The sequence below is a fragment of the Lissotriton vulgaris genome, chromosome 11 (genome assembly GCF_964263255.1).
Source record: "Lissotriton vulgaris chromosome 11, aLisVul1.2, whole genome shotgun sequence".
Classification (NCBI taxonomy): domain Eukaryota; kingdom Metazoa; phylum Chordata; class Amphibia; order Caudata; family Salamandridae; genus Lissotriton; species Lissotriton vulgaris.
The window spans coordinates 974,682,744-974,707,604 of NC_141699.1; the positions used below are offsets into that span (position 1 = coordinate 974,682,744).

The 24,861-nt window shown below is 41.2% G+C and overlaps 1 protein-coding gene across 1 annotated transcript in view; it reads right to left on the reverse strand.

Moving 5' to 3' along the window:
* Positions 1 to 496: 496 nt before the first annotated feature.
* The window catches only part of P2RY1 (purinergic receptor P2Y1), a 104,009-nt gene continuing 79,644 nt past the window's right edge, over positions 497 to 24,861 (reverse strand). Inside the window, exons 3-4 of the transcript XR_015300971.1 lie at positions 3,500 to 3,768; positions 497 to 2,745 (exon numbers count right to left, since the gene is read on the reverse strand). The gene's annotated coding sequence lies outside the window, so the exon portion shown is untranslated. The remainder of the gene's footprint in view (positions 2,746 to 3,499; positions 3,769 to 24,861) is intronic.

Below are 24,861 nucleotides of genomic sequence, written 5' to 3' on the forward strand. Positions count from 1 at the left end.
ACATCATGACATTGCCCAGCCTGCATGAAAACCTGTGCACAGCACCACACCCTGTGCTGGCAGTGTCCCCCAACCTGACATATGAACAATGTAGCCAACAACAGAAAACTACGAAAAAGAGAAATGCATGACAGGTAAAGTAGCCATCACAGATAGCACTAGTATTAGTGTCTGAATGTGATGCGGCCAAAAAGCTTGGCAATGTTTAAGTGACACATAGAGCATGGGGCACAGGCAACCAAATGCACACACCAAAATAACTTTAATCAGCAAAGACAGTGACAAAACAGACAACAGGAGTAACTGTCTTTATTCACATATTGCATAGATGTGACAGTAGAAAAACAGTAGACAAGAGCAAGGCACAAAATGCTGATCATATGCAAGATAATCTGCACAGGTAAACTCCAAACAGGAAGGCCAGTGTCCAGGGCACAGGTGAGAGTACAACATAGCAGAGCAACAGGGCCAGTGTCCATGCCAGGTTGCCCAGCAAGTACTTGAGACGCTGCACAGGGGAGACTCCAACACAGCAGAGCAACAGGGCCAGTGTCCAGGGCACAGGTGAGAGTACAACACAGTAGAGCAACAGGGCCAGTGTCCATGCCACAGGTGGCCCGGCAAGTACATGAGAGGCTGTACAGGGGAGACTCCAACACAGCAGAGCAACAGTGCCAGTGTCCAGGGCACAGGTGAGAGTACTGTACAACACAGCAGAGCAACAGGGCCAGTGTCCATGCCACAGGTGGCCCAGCAAGTACATGAGAGGCTGCACAGGGGAGACTCCAACACAGCAGATCAACAGGGCCAGTGTCCAGGGCAGAGGTGGGAGTACAACACAGCAGAGCAACAGGGCTAGTGTCCATGGTATAGGTGAGACGCCAACACAGCAGAGCAACAGGGCCAGTGTCCAAGGCACAGGGGAGACTCAAACACAGCAGAGCAACAGGGCCAGTAGGCATGGCAAAGTGCAGAGTCGGAACATGAGAAGCTGCACAGGCAAGGGTAGAACTGCAGTGAATGACAAGGCCAGTGGGAATGGCAAAGTGCAGAGTCAGGACATGAGAAGCTGCACAGGCAAGGGCAGAACAGCAGTGAGTGACAAGGCCAGTGGGCATGGCAAAGTGCAGAGTCAGGGCATGAGAAGCTGCACAGTGAGTGTGTTTGACTGTATCATACCATGGCCTGCAACACACCCAGGAGGTAAACAATGGGCAGGACTAGCATACCTGTATGAGAGACAGGTGTATGAGGGGAACTACCACTCACTCTTGGCTGTCAGGCGGACTTGGAGGTGGCTGTGTGTTGGGGACAGCAGGACCACTTGACTGGGGAGACAGAGGCCCAGGTGATGTAGGGCTATCAGTGGCTTGGCAAGTTGGAGGGCTGTTTGGACCAGGTGGTGTAGTGGCACGTGGAAGCGGAGTCATGCAGGCCTGTGACACAGTGTGGGTGGGAGAGGTTTGAGGGGTGCATTTCCACTTCTTCGGAATTCGAAATGGCTTTCCTGTACTGGGGTTAATGGGAACTGTTGTGGACACAACAGGCACACACACCAACAGAGCCGTTTCAGGTGCAGACACTGGCACTCCCTCTGGTGACGTGCTGGATCCTGCGGAACACTTTGTCTGGCTATGCCTCTGCACCACCTTCCCCTGTTTGCCAGGTGTACCCCCTACAGTGCCCTCCTTCCCCTGTTTGCCAGGTGTCCCTATAGTGCCCTCTTTTACCTGTTTGCCAGGGGTAGCCCCTACAGTGCCCACCTTCACCTGCTTCACTGGGCTTGGAATTGGAGTTGATGTGGTGTGGGAATGTGGCCCTGACCCCTTCCTAGGTATACCCTTGTCATACAACAACTCCTCAGTGGGCATAGACACTACACACCTTTGTCTGCGTGAAGTCTCAGGGAGAGGAGAGTCCTTCGCTGGTGATGCCTCTGAGACATGTGAGCCTGATGTCTGCTTCATTGCTTTTTCGGCCTTGCTCTTCCCTGACGGGCTCTTGTCTTTGCATTTCGGGGTGGCTCTGCTCTTCTGTGGGGATGGTGTCTGTGGTCGGGCTCGCTTGGGTGGTTTCTGCTGGGTGCTTCTTGTGCTGTATCGTGACTGGAACGCATAGGAACCGTGGTCACTATCATCCGATGTGGCCACTGACTGAGGGGTGGACAAAGGCACTAGAGCAGGAATGGAAGAATGTGCCTGTTGAAAGGCAGATGCCACTGTGGAAAACAAAGCCTGGACTGTACGGTGTAGCTCACCAACGTCAGAGTGTATGCCCTCCATGTAGGCAACCACCTGGCCTAATTTTTTGTCATGGTCACTTAAGGCATTAAGCAGGGCTGTCTGGCCCACACAAAGCTGGTGCAGGAGATCTACAGACTCAGCACTGAGGGCAGCAGGGGGGACAGGTGCAGGCTCAGAGGTGCCAGGTGTGAATCTAACTCGTCCCCTCTTACTGACACGGACACGGGCACACCAGAGGAAGTGGATGTGATGGTGGGCACTGGCCAATGTGTGGTAGTAGATGATGCAGAGTCCCCATTCCTTGTGCCTTCCAACATGGATGCATCCCCGCTGGCATCAGATGATGTTGTACTCTGTGTCTCAGGCAGGGATTCCTCCTGCATACTACGGTCCCTCTCAGATGCACTGGTGAGCTCTGTGTCACTGGGCTCCAGTGCAGCTGTAGTGCTACTCTCGCCACCACTGGTTTCCGGCTCCTGTTCCTCTGTGTCCACTGGCGATTCTGCATGAGAGAGAGATGCAGGGTTGTGTTAGTGTCATCGGCAGGACAAAGCAATTCAATCAATGCAGTACAGGCGATGCCCAAATCGACATGGTGACCACCACACCCTGCAATCACATTGCAGCAACACACTACATAGACCACAACAGTGCCTGTAACCCTGAATATCTGCCATGACTGAGCCAGTTTACGGCCACACAGCACAATACCCTGCCCGTGGATGAAGTCTACCAGACACAAAACTTGCTCTGCCCACACCTTGGGACATGATGTGGGGACACCACTTATTACCACTGACAGACCTTGAGGGAACAGAAGGGGACAACACACACACCTATTAGGACCTCACAGTCCACAATGGCAAGTAGCCCATAACAAACACCATGTGGTACTCTGGGGCACATTGTTGTCAGATGTGTGGGCCTCAACGATCATGGTGCATGCAAAGTAGGCATACATGAAGTCACACTCAGATAGTGGACACTGCTGTTCACCCCCTAAAACATTGCCCACACTATCCCAATGCTGAATGATCATGTAGATACTAACACATCTTACTATGGGAATTCACAGCAGGTAGGATCAGCTTTGTAAGGCCAGTGTGGGCCAATGCATGACACTGACACCCATTCCAGCAGCCACTCACATGACACAGCACTGCTCTATCCCACAAACATCACATGAGCCACCACAGCCACAGGCCCTGTACACATGCATCTGCTCCCAGCCAAAGTCACTCTCCCCAAATACTCACCCCTGCCTTGCTGCCGATGATCCTTCAGGCGTGCCTCAAGCTCTGGATGAGTCACAGCCAAGATGCGGCCCATCAGTGGTGTCATGCTGCGCCGTGCCAAACGCCCAGTGTGTGTGCAGCACCAAGGTCATATATGCCACATTCTTTGCCAGCCGGCTGATGTCATCCCCCCTCGTGTGGCAGTGGGTGCGTCATCAGTTAGATACCCCCAGGGCTCGCACCTTAGCTGCAATGGCCCTCCACACGGCCTTACGCTGGTGTACCTTGAGCTGCAGGCATGGGAGAAAAGAAGGTGACACAGTGTCATGTACCAACATCTATCACTACAGTTACAAGACACAGGTTCATTACCAAATGTAATCTCCCTCCATCCCAAACTGGGGTACACTTCACAAGGGCACTCTGCATGGGCCAAGCAGATGTGACTGCATGCATTTAAGAGGGCGTACATGGTCCCTGATAATCTCACACACATGGCGGATGACTGTACTGAACCCCCTCTGTGGCTTGCACACATCTCGAGTCCAATGCATGTCTGACCACTACATCACATATCGAGCTGTGTCTGTGCGTAGAATGACTGTGTGCATGACTGGGCAGCATTCAATGAGCATGTCCTGTGTACATATGTGTGTGTTATGTGTGTGGCATCTGGGTACATGGACTCACCAACAAAATATACATCTACACAAGTGTGGTTGTGTGCAATCATACAGGGCTGAGATGGTGCATAATCCTATTTCAGTGTGAATGAACAAGAGTAAGGGCACAGTAAGTGCAGTGATGTGATCTCGTCTTGGTGTACACAGACACAATCAGCTGAGCAATTATTGTCCTGGCACCTGCATGTCCAACATCCTGTGGCTCTGTATGACTGACAATGTAACACACTCCACTCAGACATACAACTGCAAGCAGGGAAAACCGTGACATTGGGACACACACACTCCTTCGCCCTGGAGACAGTATGTTTGTCAGTGTATGACACAACCCCAAACCCTCAGGAATATACTGCAGCAGTACAACCACATGTCTGCCCCCCGCACTACACCTCCCTTTACGATAACTTACCACAACATTGGGGGCACCAAACAGCCTTGGGTACTATGTGAGCACCTCGTCCACCAGGACCTCCAGCTCCTCGCTTGTGAATGGACTGGCATGGATCGTCTCTATCCTTGCCATCCCTGTGGAAATGGAACACCTGTGGTGGAAGTGGGTGGTGAGGGGTCCCAGGCAACAGGCCCTGTAGGCAGCAGCAGGAGAGGATCCCCGGCAGCAGGCTCTGTAGGCAGCAGCAGGAGAGGGTCCCAGGCAGCAGGCTCTGTAGTCAGCAGTAGGAGAGGGTCCAAGGCAGCGGGCTCTGTGAGCAGTGGGAATGTGAAGCTCACTCCCACAGATGTATAGCCCCCTGGGATCATTTCTTTGGTGCCAAACTGCAGCAATTGGTTGTTCAGGTCTGCCTCTTTCAAAAGCATCCAATGACCGCCTCCACGCCTTCCGCGATTTTCAAAACTGCATCATGCCACCGCAATCATCGCTCCCATGGGCTGTAGGCAATGCTCCATGGCGGTGAGGCACCGCAGGGGTCCGGGGTGCGCTACCCCGATGGTGCATAGTTCGAAAGCATCCAATGACCGCCTCCGTGGTGGCGGAGCATGCCTTCTGCGATTTTCAAAACTGCATCATGCCACCGCAATCATCGCTCCCATTGACTGTAGGCAATGCTCCATGGCGGTGATGCACTGCAGGGGCCCGGGGTGCGCTACCGCGATGGTGCATCATTCAAAAGCATCCAATGACCGCCTCCGTGGTGGGGGAGCATTCCTTCGGTGATTTTCCAAACTGCATCATGCCACCGCAATCATCGCTCCCATTGGCTGTAGGCAATGCTCCATGGTGGTGACGCACCACCGGGGCCAGGCGGTAGCTACCGCGAGTAGGGTGACAGAACATGCCCACCGCCATTTGGGCATGTCTTCATGCCAAACGGCCACCGCAGTTGTGTATGGGGTGGTGCTGGTGACACACCGCCGGGGCCAGGCGGTAGCTACTGCGAGTAGGGTGGTGGAGCATGCCCACCCCCATTTGGGCATGTCTCCATGCCAATGACTACCGCACTTGTGTAAGGGGTGGTGCTGGTGACAGACTGCCGAGGTCGAGCGGTAGCTACTGTGAGTAGGGTGGCGGAGCATACCCACCGCCATCTTCCCATGTCTCCATGCCAATGACCACCGCAGTTGTGTATTGAGCGGTGCTGGTGACACACCGCCGGGGCCAGGTGATAGCTACCCAAGTAGTGTGGCGGAGCATGCCCACCACCATTTGGGCATGTCTCCATGCCAATGACCACCGCAGTTGTGTATGGGGTGGTGCTGGTGACACACCGCCGGGACCAGGCGGTAGCTACCACGACTAGGGTGGCGGAGCATGCCCACCACCATCTGGGCATGTCTCCATGCCAATGACTACCGCAGTTGTGTATGGGGTGGTGCTGTTGACACACCGCCGGGGCCAGGCAGTAGCTACCGTGAATAGGGTGGCATGCAATGGGAATGTCCATCAGGAACTGTTGAAAACGTATACAGTGGCAACATGGTGAAGGGCACATCAATCTGCACACAATGCCATTATTCCATTGATTCCACAGGTGCCCGCATGTGCCATGGTTGGGTATGTGGGACGTACATTGGCCTGTAGTCCCTGCAATGTCAATTGTGCATTTGATGGTTGATGGTGCGTGACAGTGTTGAAGTGGACTCAACAATGTGTGCACTATCCAATGTGTTGTGGGTCAGTGATGACCGTGGCAAGGCTTGTCTCACTGTATGATGTTGTTACTTACTTGTGCTTTTATATCTGTACATACACACAATTGATAGTTTGCGCACTACTGTGTTCATTGTGTTGTGGATGTGTGCCAAGTTTACATGATGCATTGAGGTGTGACAGGTACAGCAGATGAGTATGAGACAGTCATGTTCATTTTACACACGTTGGCTAGATGGTACGCTGCAAGGCGTGCATATGTGAAGTGTGGGGTTTAGTATGTGTGCATTCACATCGACCTATGTGTTGTTTGAGGCACTTGTGTATGGTAAATGGAGAGGTGTGCCCTCTGTGTGGCTCAAACGTCCACCCATGTAACCTGGTGTGTCACGCATTTCTCAGGGGAGTGGTTTTTTTTCCGTGACATCCTTAACGGGATGTGCTGTGGGCATCTCTTGATGGTTGTCATTGACATGTGTCCATTTTCATCTCAACTAGGAGAAGGCCTAATCTCCTACGTCACTCGACACTGCTGGAGGACATGGAGGATGTTGCAATCATTCACAAATTCCACCTCGACAGACCCACCCTGAAGACTCTTTGTGATCTGTTGGAGCCCCACCTGCAGCCTCGCCGTTGCGGGCGGTTTTGGTTGGCCCGCTACCACCGCAGTCGGTCTTTTTTGGCGGGTGTTCCTAATTTGACTGCCGGTTTCTCCACGGTCCCGGCAGGCGGTTGATTCTCGCCTCCATTGCGGTTGGGGGGGTGTTCCGTCCGTCATCCTAAGGCTCCAAGTGGCGTGTTCTCAACTGCTGTGGGGTCCGACCACCTTGTGCATCCGAAATAAAGTTCTTGTCAGTGGGGAGAGTTTCTTTGCTGCGTCTTGAAAAGTTCGCTCATGAGTTTGCAACCTGGTTTCCTTATGTCAGCATTTACGGCATTTTGCTTTCACACAGTCTCAGATACTTCACTAGGCAGCAATTAAGTTGTGGATCATTGGGTGCAAAGCATGCCAGCAGGGCTTGCCTCCTGGTACGAATCCCCCGCTGGTTGAAATGTCATTTCAGCAGTTGTTTCCGTTCCTTAAGAAGTTTTTTGCAGGAGCACAGTAAATGCAGTAGATCTTCAAGAGCTGATCCACACAAATGGCACATAGGTCCCGCTTTCTCTCTTAACCAGGGTGGGCGGTGTTGCGTACAGGGTAGCAGCCCAGTCTGTACTTCATGTAAGCAATTTTTATTTTTATTTTTTGCCGTAGCCCAGATTGAAGTAGGCTTGGGTGACCAGCTCTGTGTATGACTTCAATTTCATCCAGCCATGGGCCCTTTTGGCCAATGAGGCTTTGTCCTCCAGCAAGGAAAGATGGTTCACTGTCTTCCACACTAGTTTTTAAAAAAATGGTAGTAGTTGTTGATGTTGCCCAAAGCTAACATAGCCCCATCCTCTTTAAACTGCTGTAGAAGTATTCTGCAGCAGGTAATTTTGCGTATTGTTGTAACTCCTTCCATAACTTTTCATTGAGTGTACCGTGCTGAGCTTTTCGCAGTTTATCCCACGCAATGAAGGCCCCTTGTCTAGCAACTGTTTGTTTTTGTATGCCAAATTCAAGCTTAATTTACACAGGCGAGGTATTATTGGGCGGTAAACACCCAAAATATAGAATAAAAAATATCGAGAGGACATAATATCAAATCAAAAATATCGAGAGGACAGAATATAGAATGGACACAGTATAGTTGGAAATAATATCGACATTTAGGTAAGTAATATGGAATGTCATTATATCGAATGTCATTATATAGTATGTTATAATATAGAATGTCATAATATAGAATGTTATTATATCTAATTGTTTTAAATTATATTATTTGTTAGTGTATGTGTTAAAAGTAAATAATATTTTTTTAATGTATGTAATTAATTTGATGTTAATTAATTTTTATATTAGTTCTGTAGCGGGTTGTGGGTTTATAGGGGAATAGGGTGGGAAGTAATTTAATTTAAAAAATAATAATGTATTAATTATTCATTTTTTGTTTAATAATTAATATTGGTAATTCATTTTTGCGTATATTAGTTCTGTAGTGGGTTGTGGGTTTATAGGGGAAAAGGGTGGGAAGTAATTTAATTTAAATTAAAAAAAAATGTATTAATAATGTATTGTTTAATAATTAATATTGGTAATAAATGTTTGCGTATATTTGTTCGATAGCGTGTTGTAGGTATATAGGGTATAGGGTGGGAACTAATTGAATTAAAATAAAATAAAAAGATATATATATATATATATATATATATATATATATATATATATATATATATATATATATATATATATATATATATATATATATATATAATAATTAATAATTGTATGGTTAATAATTAATATTGCTAATTCATTTTTGCATATATTAGTTCCGTAGCGGTTGTGGGTTTATAGGAGAATAGGGTGGGAAGTCATTTCCTTTAAATTAGAAAAAATATATATATATTAATTAATAATTGTATGGTTAATAATTAATATGGCTAATTAAGTTAATTAATGTATTTTTCAATATTTAAAAAGTTATTAATAAAACATTTTAATTAATTGATAAATATGTAAATTGTGTACAATGCTATTAATTAGTAATTAATTAAATATTGATAATTTATGTATTAATATGTTAATTATGTTAATTTTTGGAGGAGTGTTGAGTGTTTATAGAGGAGTATGGTACTTATTAAAATATTTGAAAATACATTTTTATTAATATTTATATAATATTTAATCAACTTTATTTTATACTGTTAATTGTGTTAGTTTATATATCATTGTTTTTATATTTTTGTTAATTGTGATTAGCTAAATAATTAAATGTTAATTAATTATGTTACTTTATTGAGGTGACGTTTATAGTGGAAAATAGTGGGAGGTAAATTAAATCTAAATAATTAATTAAAAAAAATTATTTTAATTAAATTATAGGACTCGGTGTACTAAATTATTCCCCTATGCTATCCAACACTTTCCCTACTGTTGCACTCTCTGGAGTGGGTATAGTAATTTTACCGCTAGGCTATACAACTCTTTCCCTACTGTTGCACTCACTGGAGTGGGAATAGTAATTTCTACCCCTACGCTATCCAACTCTTTCTCTACTGTTCCACTCACTAGAGTTGGAATAGTAATTTTTACCTACCAGCTATCCAACACTTTCCCTACTGTTCCACTCACTGGAGTGGGAATAGTAATTTTATCCAACAAATTCTCTACTTTTGCACTTGTTGGAGTGTGAATACTAATTTTATTCCCTTAGCTAAGTAATGTTTTCAATGTTGTTATATTTAATGTAGTGTACATTTTTAATTAACATAAAATGTATTACTTCAATTATTTAAATGATTATATATTATTTATTTTTATATTTATATAATAGGTTTATTTATATTTATGTAAATATATTTTTAATAATGTTTTAAATATTTTATAATTAAGATTAAGAATTATTTTATAATATTATTAAGTAAATATATATGTTTTAAAACAAATATGTTTTTTACATTACATTTATTATTTTTACATTTTAAGCTTTTTAAAATTATTTTAACTATGTTTTAGTTAATTGTGTTTATTATTTAACTACTTTTACATTATTTTTAATACATTTAAATGTGATATTTTACTTAACTATATTTTAAATATCGATATTTTGTACTCAATAATTTAGTACTTAATGTTTGTAGATAGGGATTCTATATTCTGTCCCTTGCTGTTTTGAATCAATATTCACTGATCCATTTCGGCAGTCCAAAGATGACCCTATTAACTGTTGTTACTGTGGCATCAAGTATTTTAGATTCTCTGCCTTTCTGGACCTCACTGCCATAGGCGGTTTTTGGCAGCAGTTTTGCCCGGACTACCTCAATCAAGGGAAAGATCGATGGTCCTGTCAACTTTGAATTTAGTGTTTTTAGAGTGGTAGCCAATACTAGGCCTTTATGCCTAATGCTATTCTTCTGTGCCAAACAACGTCCCCCTGCGCCCAGCTTCACTCCCAGATATTTGTATTCCACTGTGTCCTCGATTTTTGTTTCTCCCCCTTAACCAGGCTCCGGTTTGTCTCTTTTTTTTCCTGATTATCATGGTTCTCATTTTATCCAGATTGATCGTAAGATCATTTGCTTTGGAGAAGTCCCATGTTACGTTTAAAAGATATTATAGACCTACTTTTGTTATGCTGATCAGGACTATATCGTCTGCATACAGGAGGCAGGGTATCAAAATGTCTCCTAGTTTTGGGACATGTGAATTACAACTGATCAGGAGTGGTTCTAAGTTGGCTATATATAGGTTAAACAGAGTCGTTGTTAAGACACAACCCTGTTTCAGCCCTTTTTCCATAGGTATGCGCCTTGACAGGGAAGATCCATTGCCCAACTTCACCTGCAACCATGTATCCGTATGCACGTTTGTTAGCAAGTTTAGTAAGGGCTATGGCAGCCCCCATTTGTGCAGTTTGGACCAAAGTTTAAGACAGTTAATGTGGTCAAAGGCGGTCTTATAATCAATAAAGCATAAGTCTTGGGGTGACAGTGAAACCTCAGCCTTATATATGAGCATAGCCATGCTTAGAATGTTGCTTATTGCCCCGACTGACTTTAGGAATCTAGTCTGCTGTAAAGGAATTGCAGATTTTTCTGTGGCCCATTCCTGGAGGTCTTCCAGGAATGTGGCAGCAAAATACTTTGCCTCATTATCTAATAAAGCTACTAGGTGATAGTTCTGTGGTAGCGACTTTTCCCCAGATTTATAGATTGGAGAAATGATTGATCCTTTCCAGGTGCTAGGCAGGGTGTTTAACATCCTTATTTCTTGAAACAGTGGTTCCAATGCTTCTGCCCAGAAGACTGCCTCCTGTTTGTATAATGCTGGTGGGATTCCATTTGGACCAGAAGCACCTTCCCTTCTTCTCTTACGTATCTGCCTTGTAATTGCTGTTACATCAGATCTCTGGAGTTCTTTCATTGATAAGCCTCCCCTTGTTTTCTCAGAGTAGATGGGGTTATTTCCAACAACATCCTTGGTTGTCATTCAGCATTCTGGTTCTTTTTGAGCAATTTGGTCCTGTTCCCTGTGCTCAATACTTGTTTGGAAGTGAGATCTTAGGTATTTTACCCAATCTTCCTCTGCATTATTCGAGGAGATACTGTTGTGATTCTGATGGATGAGTTGATTTATGGTATTCCAGAATCTGGTGCTGTTGTTGTGTTTGACATCAGCAGATCATCAGATAATTTAACCCAGAATTCCTCCTCCATAACTCTGTTGACATTGCTTTCCAATTAGTTAAGATAATTTTTTTTAAAACAAACAATTTTCAGGTTCTTTGTATTTGTACAGCTGTCTAACATGTGAGTGCCCCGAAAAGAATTGTCATACTGAAAAAAGAAAACAAGGGTTTTTTACAGTAGTAAATAAATTCCAAAGAACAGAGCTATTGAAAAGTTGTATGTGAGTACCTAGAAAAATGATTTAATGGTGGACCGTTACTGAGAAACCATTTCATATAAATTATGTAATGGAAATTTTCAGGATGAATGGCATTGACCATTTCACATAAACCAATTCATAGAAAGCCTTTTTCATATAGGTGAATAGTAAATATTATGCCTCGAAACTCCAACCCTTTTGCTACTGTTGCAGGGATCTGGTTTGGGAATAGTAAAGTTAACCCCTTCGAAGTCCAACACTTTCTCTGCTGTTGCACAGACTGGAGTGGGAATAGTAAATCTTCCCCCATCTGAAGTCCAACGCTTTCCCTACTGTTGAACAGTCTGGAGTGAGAATAGAAAATGTTATCCCTGTGCAGCCCAATGCTTATCCTACTGTTGAACAGACTGTGGTGGGAATAATAAGTTTAACCGCGCCAAAATCCAACACTTTCTCTACTGGAGCTCAGACTGGAATGGGAATAGTAAATGTTACCCCTCCGAAGTCAAACACTTTCCCTACTTTTGTATAGACTGGAGTGAGAATAGTCAATTTAAGCTCTCCAAAGTCCAACGCTTTCCATACTGTTGCACAGACTGGATTGAGAAAGGTCAAGTTAAAAACCCCTTAAGTCCCACACTTTCCCTACTCTTTATAGTATTTTTAATAAATGCATTTTTGGGGTTTTGAATTTGTAACATTTACTTTGTCTAAATGAATTCATATATTTTTGCTATTAAATATTTGAGTTTTTATGGTTGTGTTGTGTATGTATTAAAAGGATATATATATGTGTGTGTGTATATTTGTTTTATATTCATAGTAATAAATGGTAAATATTAAAAAACTGTATGTAAAATAAATAATTGTATTAATTATGTTGCAATATATATATATTTGTGTGTATACATTTATATAAACAAATATATGGATCTATATATATATATATATATATATATATATATATATATATATATATATATATATATATATATATATATATCCTTTCCACGAGTGCTGGTAGTGGAGAAGCACTGTCAGCGGGCGGTCCGAGCTGGGCACCAGCGGTCCCGATAAATTCTTTCCACAAATCACCTCAATAAGAAATGATAGCCCGGACACATCTTCTGTGCATTAAATGATAGATTTAATGGCAATAGCAACGCGTTTCAGCGTGATCAAGGCTTAATCGCCGAAACGCGTTGCTATTGCCATTAAATCTATCATTTAATGCACAGAAGATGTGTCCGGGCTATCATTTCTTATTGAGGTGATTTGTGGAAAGAATATATATATATATATATATATATATATATATATATATATATATATTCAACCCAGGTTGGTTCAAGTCTCCTTCCGTGTTTATATATATATATATATATATACATATATGTTTGTGTGTCTATATAAATATATATTTATATATATAGTATTATATATTAGTGGAATTTATTTAATTTACATTATATTATATGTATATATTCAAATGTTTATCATTTAGTACTTGTAACTCTATTTATATTAACAAATGTATATATTTGTATATTTTTATGATATTAGTGCCAACAATATTATTTCCCAGTATTTTTGTACTTACCATTATAATTATAGGGAGATTATGGGCCTGATTAGGATGGCAGACGGACTTCTGTCCGTCCGCCATCGTCCCGGGGATAGGGACTGACAGCGGTGGTCCCACATATGCAATTATAATGCGCTGCCACACGGCAGCCGCAAAAGTTATTTGTTCCATTGCGGCGGGTGCTGCTGGCCACAAAAACAAACTGCCCCTGAACAAGGGAGGCCCACAATGGGCCCCCAAAGGCCATACCCACCAGTCTTTCCATGGCAGGTGAACCGCCATAGAAAGGCTGGTGGGGAGCCAGCATCAAAATCTGACCGGCAGTGCCTGCTAGGCACCGTCGGCATGCATTACATGCTGATGGCCTCTGCAGCACTGGCGGGTTCAAGGATCCCGTCAGATATGTGGTGGTCAGTTTTTCCGACCGCCACGGTACCACCAGCCATCATAATATGGCGGGCGGAAAATGACCTCACGATGGCGGTGAACCCGCGACCAACAGCCGGTCGTTGGTGGGTTTACCGCCATTGTAACGGCCTCCTATATTTTAGTAAACAATATTTGTGTCAAACGATATTGTTTACCTCAATATTGTGTCAGTGATCCTCTGATGGGTTAATGAGTGGTAGAAGATTGTTATACCATTTCTGATTCATACTGATAAGGGACATTTTCTCAAAGGTACTTTTTCCACTCATGTTATAAAAAAGATGATTTCAGCATGAAATCTGATTTTCTAAATTAAGCAGGAAATACCTTTGAAGTAGTTTTCTAGCATTTTAACAGGCAGCAGTATAATATTAAGTAATTTAATCTTTCCTAGGCCTGTGTTATTGAAAATGCTGCTGGATGTACACAATGAAATAGCTTTTAGGTCTTCAGTCACTGGGACAACATACCCTTTAAATATATAGGGGCTTATTTACAAGCTCTTTGCAGCGCCAATGTGTCACTTTTAATATAGAAAAAAGTGGTGTACCGGTGGCGCAAGAAGCTTGTAAATATGCCCCAGAGTGTGGAAGATGTTTATATATTATGTACCCTGCCTTGAATACAGACTTACAATGTACAATTTAGGTAGATTTTTTAATGCATTATTATAGGTATTCCCACTTAGCATTAAAACTTAATCTTGCCAAAAAAGAGCAGTGCTGCTAGAATATAGTGGAGATACTGCCAGAAACATATTTGTGTTATATATGTGACTGGTGTAGGTGCACACAGCAGATCAATTATGATATGAAAACTGCAATGACAGAAGTGCATTTTAGGCACCCTCTACAATGGACCTAGAGGGAACTTAAATAGGCTAAAGAGAGAGTTCCAATTGCACAGCACATGCCTAAGTGGGAAGCATAGGCACTTTACAACTGTTTAGTAGAGATAAAGCACATGCACTTAACCATAACCAGACAGAAGAAAATCTGGGCAGTAACAAAAATTATGCTTCTCCTGGCAGTAACTATATAAGAATTGCATATTGAATAAACAGTGGATTTAATTCCTTTACGTGGTTTGAGCTAGAAGCCTGGGAGTGCACAATAGTCTCTAGCACGAAACACGAACTCTAGTCATTTGGAAGTAAAAGGTGTTGTGAGTTGGGGCACCATGTTAATGCACACACAAATCTAACAAAAATCTACATGTTGGAGACACCTCATCCATAAAGATGCTATTACTCGATTCAACATACTTTCTTATACTACACAGCAGTGAATATAGGAGCAGACCATTTGATAACAGATTAGATCTCCTCAAGTCACATAGAAATGCTACTGTAGTTTCATGACCACTTTTAAATATATTCTTTTACTTCTGACATTCACATGACCTATTTAAAAAATGAATTAAACACTATGGGAACATGGCCTAAGGCTTGCCTGCTCAACATGCAGCTAGAGTAATTTCCCTGTGGCAAATAAGAGACTTCTCATAATTGTTTTATTTTGCAAATGACTGACTGAAATGCACATTCTTTTACTCCACAAGGTCATTACGTTGCTATACACACTGCACTTTATTGAAGTAAACCTCTCATATTATTATTAAGCTATTTAATATTTATGATTTCGTTTTCTTATAAATTAAAAATTGAGAATGAAATTTCCTGGGCAAGTAAGACTTCTTCTTAATTAGAGAAATGTTTCTGAGACATGTTTGCTGCCGTATTGAAATCATAATAATATTAGGGAAAATGAATGTAATTTGTGTACTTGGAAACAAGGAGGGCCTGTTTTACAAACTTTATTTTGTAGTATATAAAGTAATATGGCAGTAGTACTATTCACTTACTATAAAATGCAACTCAAAACCTATGGATTAAAAAGTTCTTGTCTTTTTTATGATGAGATCTCAACCTACTTAAGCATATTACGCTAAGTAAACGTGGGGGGCACTGGGGAAGTCATTGACAAATAGGGAATATTACTACAAAAGTGAATAGATTTGGGGAAAATAAGGAGGAGCTTAAGGGGAGAAAAACTACTACAAATACTGCCACAGGAAAGTACTCCAGCCCAGTCTTAGACTGCCTACTTACAGGTACTGCAAAACACATTCATATATATATATATATATATATATATATTATTCACTGAAAAAACCATAGGTTATAGACCATATATAGTTAGGAATTAGCATTTACAAAACCTTATTTTACTCACACAAAACCATTGAAATTCGCATATATAGTTAGTTGCACTAACTATATATCACGCACCTGCAATCCACTGCTGATCATGTCACATATTATATCATTCATGACATGGTCAGTGACATCACTGATGACATCACTGATGACATCTCAAATGACACACTGATGACATCACTGATGACAACATCCAGTGACTGTATGTTTCTGTAAAGTTAAAAAATGTCTTACATATTGAAGAATGAGTGGATGTATAAGTGTCTGGATGAAGGATTTAGTAGGTGCATGACTGACTGTATGAGTGAGTGATTAAATGTGTCTCATTGAGTGCATGGGTTAGTGACTAAACTGTCTTAATTTGTGCATCATTATGTCTGTTGTTCTGTAAACCGCTGCATGTGTTGATCAGTAGCTGTATGAGTAACTATATGGGTTATTGATTGGTTGCCCAAGTATTTGTATGGGAGACTGAGTGTGTGTGTGGGTGGCTGGGAGGTGTATGACTCTGTGCATAGATGTGTGAGCAGTTGATTCACTAGATGTATGGGTTCAAAAGTGCATGTGGAAACAGCTGTATGGGCGGTTGACTGTGTGCATGAGTGTATTGGTGAGTGAATGGATATCTCAGTGCTACATGTCAAAGTAAGCACATATGTAAAACACAGTACATGTGAGAGTTGACATATATAAATAACTGTGCATAAGAGCCAGTGAATGTGTGAGTGGCTGTATGGATCATTGTGAACTTGTATCAGGGATTGTATAAGAGAGTAAATATGTGTTAGTATATGTTTGAATAAGTAAGGTGTGTATAACTGTATAGTTGAGGAAATGGAGGTGTGATTGATTCTTTGCATGACTGACTAGGTGTGTGAGTAACTCCATGGATGAGTGACAGTCTGTGAGTGTCTGTTTACACTGAGTGTATCTAAGGTTATATTAGAGTCTGAAGAGGTTCATCGTATTATCACATGAATTATGTCATCAGTGATGTGATCAGTAATGTCAAATGAGATGTCATCAGTGATGCCATCAGTGATATCATTTGAGATGTCATCAGTGATGTCATCAGTGATGTCATCAGTGATGTCATCAGTGATGTCATTTGAGATGTCATCAGTGATGTCATTTGAGATGTCATCAGTGATGTCATCAATGATGTCATCAGTGATGTCATCAATGATGTCATCAGTGATGTCACTGACCATGTCATGAATGATGTAATATGTGACATGATCAGCAGTGGATTGCGGGTGCGCGATATATAGTTAGTGCAACTAACTATATATGCGAATTTCAATGGTTTTGTGTGAGTAAAATAAGGTTTTGTAAATGCTAATTCCTAACTATATATGGTCTATAACCTATGGTTTTTTCAGTGAATTTTCAAGGTTTTGTAAATGCTAATTCCTAATTATATATGGTCTATAACCTATGGTTTTTTCAGTGAATATATATATATATATATATATATATATATATATAACATTTCTATGGCAAAATGAAACCCCTCATTTTGTTCCTTTTCAAATTAAATGTTTTAAGAATTAACACTTTATTCCAATCAAGATGACTTCAGGTGTGCCATACTTTTGTCATAAGTAAGACTGTTAGCGCTCTAGTTGTTCTTTAGAACACTCTGGGACATTCTGTCACTGGGCTATAGTTGGGCTACATCTGGCTGATATTTGGGCTACATTTGTTTTTTTTGTCTCTGGTGGCCATCTTTGGGCTACATTGGGCTACATTTGGGCTCTAACATATATAGCCCAATGTAGCCCAATATATATTTTTCAAAGTTAATTTTCGTAAAAACCACTGGAGCATATATCTTGAGACATAGCAAAGGCACATCGGGCTACCAGTCCCTACAATTTTGCCAACTTTTGTGGAAATCCATTCAGCCGTTCGAGCTAAAAGTGAGTCCAACCGCCCTATGGAAAACTCAATGTTAAAAACATATTTTGGGACCCCCCTTTTTTCTCCCCAAACTTTCAGGGGACGCTCAGAAACATAATGTGCCATTTTCCTGAAAATTTCAGCCAATTCCGTCCATCAACGCCAAAGTTATTCAACATAGAATTTTCAGAAATCCCTATTCAAAAAAATCCTAACTATATATACCTACTGGCGACCGCCAGTAGGTAAAAAAAAAAAAATATATATATATATATATATATATATATATATATATATATATATATATATATATATATATATATATATATATATATATATATATTCACTGAAAAAACCATAGGTTTCACACCAGTTATAGTTAGGAATTAGCATTTAAAAAACCTATTAAATTCACTGAAAAAACCATAGGTTTCACACCAGTTATAGTTAGCTGGAAATTTTACTGATATAAAACCATTGAAATTCCCACGTTATAGTTAGTCGGACTCACTATAACTTGCGCGTGCAATGCACTGCTGATGACATCACATATTACATCACTCATGACATGGTCAGTGACATCACTCATGACATCACTGATGACACCATCCAGTGAATATGTGTCTTTCTGAAAAATAAATATTAGTGAGTTATGTTTAAATATTTAAATATATATATTAGTGTTTCACTTTGTGTATAAGTGGCTACATGTGTTGGTAAGTAGCTACATGCGTATGTATATGGGTTATTAGATATTTTTATTAGTATCAGTATGACTGTCTATATGGTTTAGTGGGGGTATTACTTAGCACATAGATGCATGAGTGACTGACTCTTTGTTTGTATGTGTTTTGAAGACAGCATATGTACAGGACTGTATGGGTGGATGAGTGTCTATATGTGTTTGTTAGTGAGTGAATGACTGTCTCACTAGTGTCTTTATCAGTACCTACATATGTTTTAATCTAGTATATATGAATATTGATGTATATAAGTGAGTATATGTGAGAGTAAGAGATTGTAAGAGTTCCTGTTTAAATAAGTATGTGTTTCTATAAGTGATTGTTTAAGAGAATAAATATGTGTAATTTTAAATAGAAGTAAGGTGGAAGTGTGTGTATAACTCTATATTCAAATAAATGGATGTTCAATAGTTTATTTGCACGTGTGAATATGTGTGTGAGTAACTTTTGGATGAATGTCGGTGTGTAACAGGATGTATAGGTGTATCACTTCATATGATGAGTGAGTATATGTATGAGTGACTATATAGAACTGTTGGTGAAAGAGTGGATGTGTATATAGATAGTGGAATTACTGAATTGCTTGTTGTAACTGATATAGGTATCTCCATTTTTTTAAAAATTTCAGTTTCTATTTTTGAATATGTGTCTCAAGGGTTACATTATAGTGAAAGGAGGTCTGTCACTATGTCACAAGGATGGTGTCATGAGTGATGTCACTGACCATGTCATGAGTGATGTAATATGTGATGTCATCAGCACTGCATTGCACGCGCAAGTTATAGTGAGTCCGACTAACTATAACGTGGGAATTTCAATGGTTTTATATCAGTAAAATTTCCAGCTAACTATAACTGGTGTGAAACCTATGGTTTTTTCAGTGAATTTAATAGGTTTTTTAAATGCTAATTCCTAACTATAACTGGTGTGAAACCTATGGTTTTTTCAGTGAATTTCAAAGGTTTTTTTAATGCTAATTCCTAACTATAAGTTTCACTTTATAAATAAGACTGTTAGCACTCTAGTTGTTCTTTTTAACACTCTGGTACATTTTCTCATTGGGCTACAGTTGGGCTACATCTAGTTGAATTTTGGGCTACATTTTCAATTTTTGATCTCTGGTGGCCATCTTTGGGCTACATTGGGCTACTTTGGGCTACATTTGGGCTACATTTTGGCTCTAACATATATTAAGCCCAATGTAGCACAATACATATTTTTCTAAAGTTAATGTTTTTTACAAACCACTTCAGAATAGAGCTACCTGTCCCTACAATTTTCCCAATTTTTTTTTTAAAAATTATTTTGGGGAGCGCTCCCGGAGCGCGCCCCGGGGAGCGCCCCGAAAAGCGTATTTTTACAAAGCGCCCCGGGGCGCGCTCCGGGGAGCGTCCCGTGAGCGCCAATATCGCAAACGAAAACATAATCGTGACGTATCGCGTAGCCGCGACCGCGTGATACGCACGGCGTAAGCGCACCCGGAAGTACTCGAGCGAATACGATCGCACAACGTAAACTTCCGACGCGCTTACGCTGCGCGACCCGGGGCGCGCCCCCGGGCGCGCCCCGGGCGCGTAGCGTAAGCGCGTCGGGTCATGTGAGCAGAAAATAACACTTTTCATTGGTTCATAACAGTTTTGGTTTCATAATGATGAAGCCCCTGGTCTTGTGACCTGAAAATAACACTTCTCATTGGTTCAGGACAGTTTTTTTTTCTAAATGATGAAAGACCCCACCTTTTTTCCTTATTCTGACTTTGTCCTTTGACTGAGGAAGACCTGTTTGTTGCTCTGTCTACTTTTTTGCTCTTTGAGTAATATTTTGTACTATAAAATGGCTTCATTAGTAGCATCAGCTGGTGCATCTGCCCCACCACCACCACCACAACCACCAAGAGGACCAGCTCCAAATTATATTGGTGGTCAAGAACAGGAGGAGGAAGAGGAAGAGGAAGAGGAGGAGGGGAGAAGAAGATGGCTGCCTGAAGAAAACACACCTTATAAACCCAAACCACACTTCATTTGGCAGTTTTTTTCAATTCCAGAGGGGAAAAAAAAGGTGAATGCGCCCAAAGTCACTTGCCTCATCTGCAATGATGAACTTTCATGGGGCAACCCAAATAAGAAATATTCTTTTGGTAACTATACCATGATTCGGCACATGACAAGAAAGCATCCAAACAACTACTCTCGTGCAGAGTTCCGGGAAATGGCCAGTAACCTCCCCCAGTCATCAAGGACCCCCTCCCAAAGAAACCAACCCACTTCCTCGCAACCAGAAACATCTGAGGTGATGCCTTGCATTCAGCCGAGATTTGCTGATTTTAAAATTACTTGCACTGCTTGTGGCAAACTTATCTCCTATGGGGAAAAAAGTGTGAAACTCATCGTCCTTGCAGGTGATAATCACAAGTGCCCCAAAAAGAAGTAATTTTTTGGGTTTTTTGTTTTTTTGCTCCAGTTGAGCCAGTTTCAATTCCCTTTTTTTGTTTGTCCCCCAAAAAAATACAAAAAAATATATAAAACTGTTTTGAAAAGCCAAAAAAAGTACAAAAAGTTCAAAAAACACAAAAAAAATATAAAACAACAAAAAGAAGAAAAAAAAAAGTTCTTTTTAGAACTACCTCCAATTTCTAAATCAAAACTTCATTTTTTAAACACTCTGTCACCTTTTTTCATCATAGTGCGCTCCCAGGGCCGCTCCCCGGTGCGCGCACCGTGCGCTTCCCCCGCGCAAAACGAAAAAAAAAAAATAATTTAAATGCCCCGCGGGGCCCTTTTATAGCCCCCACATCAAACCTAGGGGGTCAAAGGGGTCTATCCCTGACGCCTTATGGTCAGTTCCCACTTTGTTTTAGCCACCTCTTATGTCTCGATTTTACCGAGACACAAGATGGCGACCGCTCTGGACTGTTTCGAATGTTTACAGACACCCGAGAGCCAATCAGCTTTCCATGCGCACCTCGCGTCACGCGCCCGGAGCGCTCCCTGGTGCGCGCACCGGTGCGCTGCTATAGATATATATATTTTTTTGAACCTAAATTACTCAAAATCCACTGGAGCACATATCTTGAGACATAGCAAAGGCACATCGGGCTACCAGTCCCTACAATTTTGCCAAGTTTGGTGTAAATCCATTCAGCCGTTCGGGCTAAAAGTGAAATCGACCGCCCTATGGAAATTAACATGGGGAAAACGCGTTTTGGGACCCCCCTTTTATCTCGGCCCCCGCTTGACGAATCCCCCCCAAACTTTCAAGGAAGGACCGGAGCTCGACGAGGCCATTTTCAGGAAATTTTCAGGCAGATTCGTCAACCGGTGCCAAAGTTATTCCAAATAGAATTTTGAGATTTAACATTGAAAAAAATCCTAACTATAACTACCTACTGGCGACCGCCAGTAGGTAATATATATATATATATATATATATATATATATAATGTGAATCATTTTAATTTAAAAATTAAATAAACTCAAACTTTGGTAAAAAGTTAATGTAAATTAATTCAATACACATTCATACATTTTGACAGAATGTGATGTACTTTTTTAAAAAGTTACTTTGAATGTATTCTTTAAGAAATGTAATTTGCATTCTAAACAAATAATGTTAAATTATATTAATCATATATATTTACAATGATTGTATTTTTAGCTTTTATATTAAGTATATATTTGTTCGAAAGAATAATACATTTGGACCTGGTTCCCTATTCTTTTCATATGGGGTTCTCCACTAAGATGCTGGAGATCTCTACCTAATGTGAAAATTTACTAATAGTAACTTTGCACTTATAAATGCAATCTTAGGTGTCTCTACACCCTGGTTTCAGGAGTTGGAGAGATATAACTCTGCACCTAAGTGTAAATCAACACTTGGAAATTTGAATAGTAAAAAAGTGTAGACTTACACTAGGCACATGAGTAAATTTACGCATGATTATATCTACGCAAATAATTTTACTTTTGTGACTACTGCTCCAACATTTTATGTAAAATATTTTTTGTAGATTTGTACTTTTAAGGGCTTTGGAAAATAAGTAATTTTATGATGGGTGCTTCATTCAAATTTATTTTGAGTTGAGTTTTGTGCTACATTATTGCATTATGATACTGTTGTATTGTACTGTGGTGATCGTGTTGCATTCTGTTTTGACTGTTTTGTTATTTCATGCTTTGTCTTAATTGTGTTATTATGTGGGTTTGTTCATGTTATTGTGTTATGAGCTTTTGTTTACTTTAGATATATCAACAAATGCTGCTTCATTTCCAGCAAATTACATCTCGTTTGTATAAATTCTGTAAATAGGTGAAAAAAAGAGAACTGCCCAGTAAGTACTGTTCATAAAGGGGCACGTATGAATGCTAACAATTAAAAAATATTTCCCCATTCAACCATTACTTATTAATGATTTTCAAAACTAAAATTAGAATACCGTCATTTGAACATATTTCTCACGTTATACATATTTTACTTCATTATTTTAACTTCATATTCTCCACACCAACTAATTGTGTTCACTTTTCTTTGGCACACATTTATGAGATATAGTATGCCTCGTGAAACCACAATTCCATCACCTCAGTGCTACCAGCATGCAGCATGATCTATTATAACAAATATGTTACCACCAGTAATGTTTCATAGTAGCCAGCATAACATATGATAGATTGTGCAACTCGAAAACAACAATCTCCTATTATGTTACCTGAATCTCTCAGTTGAAACTAGAGGTTCTGATGTCATTCAGTCAAAATTAATTATTCACAATGCCTTTCCCATCAAGATATAATGGTTAACTGCCTGCACCCCGTTATCTTTCCTACATTGCACATTTTGACCTTGCTTGATTGAAACATCATATTCGTAGAGGTCTACATCAGGAAATGATCCCCCACCTATTATCCACCCTTACATGTTCCTCCTGGGAAGGGATCAATCTCACACTTTCTGCTCCTATAAGTATCCGATATTGCGTTCATCTGTCTTCCATGTTATGCCATGCTATGTTTAAACATAGGGCCACGACTTCCCTATGCATGTTGGCAAGTTATGGTGGATTTATGGTCTGGTTGTGGGTTGTGGGAGGGTCCTTATTCTGCCTGCTTGTTTTGAGTCAGACCTGTGATCTGCTCTTGATTGATTCTTATCGTTGTTTGGCTGTGTGATCTGCTGGTGCTATCTGATGGTACGATCAATCCAGCAGCCTTCCAGGATGGTTCATGTCTATACAGGGTCAAGGGAAGCAACAATTGTTCACTGTCTAAGGTAGTAAAATAGCACTGCTCAAGTTGTTTAACTATGAAAACAGCACTCAGCCCCACCCAAAAAATGACGGTATGGGGCCGATTACGATGTAGGTCAGAGGCTTTCCAACCGACTCGGTCGACGGATTACGATGTCAGTGGTCGGAATGTAAACTGGCCGGTCATTCTGTCTCAGTTTCGACCAGATCTCGAAGTTTTCCAGCCGGTCAGAACCACACCGTAATTCCCTATGGACAGCGTTTCCGCCATTGGTATTACAATGTTGATTTTCCACATCCTTACCGTGCCAGCCTTTCCGATGAGGAAAGGCTGTCGGAAAGTGAGTTTGGGGTCCCTAAAAGGGCCCCTTTGCTTCTGTGGTCTATGTTCGGTGGTTGAGGAGGTACCTAGGATACCCCCTCTGTAAAACCCTGCACTGTGTGGCAGGCCCCATGGGGTGCCTGCCACAGGGTGCAGGGTTTTACGCACAACCCCATATCTCTATAGAAGCCTGCATTGCAGTTGGTTTATGAAGCTCCCATAGAGATCAGTGGGAATCCGACCGCACAGTGTTCGGTTGCATCGTAATCAGGCGGTGGGTACCACAGACCTCAGGTCAGTCGGTCCCAACTCCGAGACGGTGTTGGTCACAAGCAACTCCAACCGACATCGTAATAAGCCCCTTAGTGTCTTAAATTGGCACTTGCAATGCTCATGTTATGTGATATGGCACATGGTGTACTTTGACTTGTCAGATTTACCAAAGCTTTTCTTCTGTTCTGTGCAGTTTGTGAACACACAACATTAACAAATTAAATTTCCTTGAATAATGCTCTGCATGAGCACAATTTACCTCACACACATGCAGTTTGCTACAATGTAAGGCTTAAGCTCATGAGTGAGGCAGGAGCAGATCCTAATGCATCATTTAAAGAGGGATAGATTTAACTCTGTGCTTGCTGCATTTTCCCTTCACGTCCTGCTTTACCCTGTG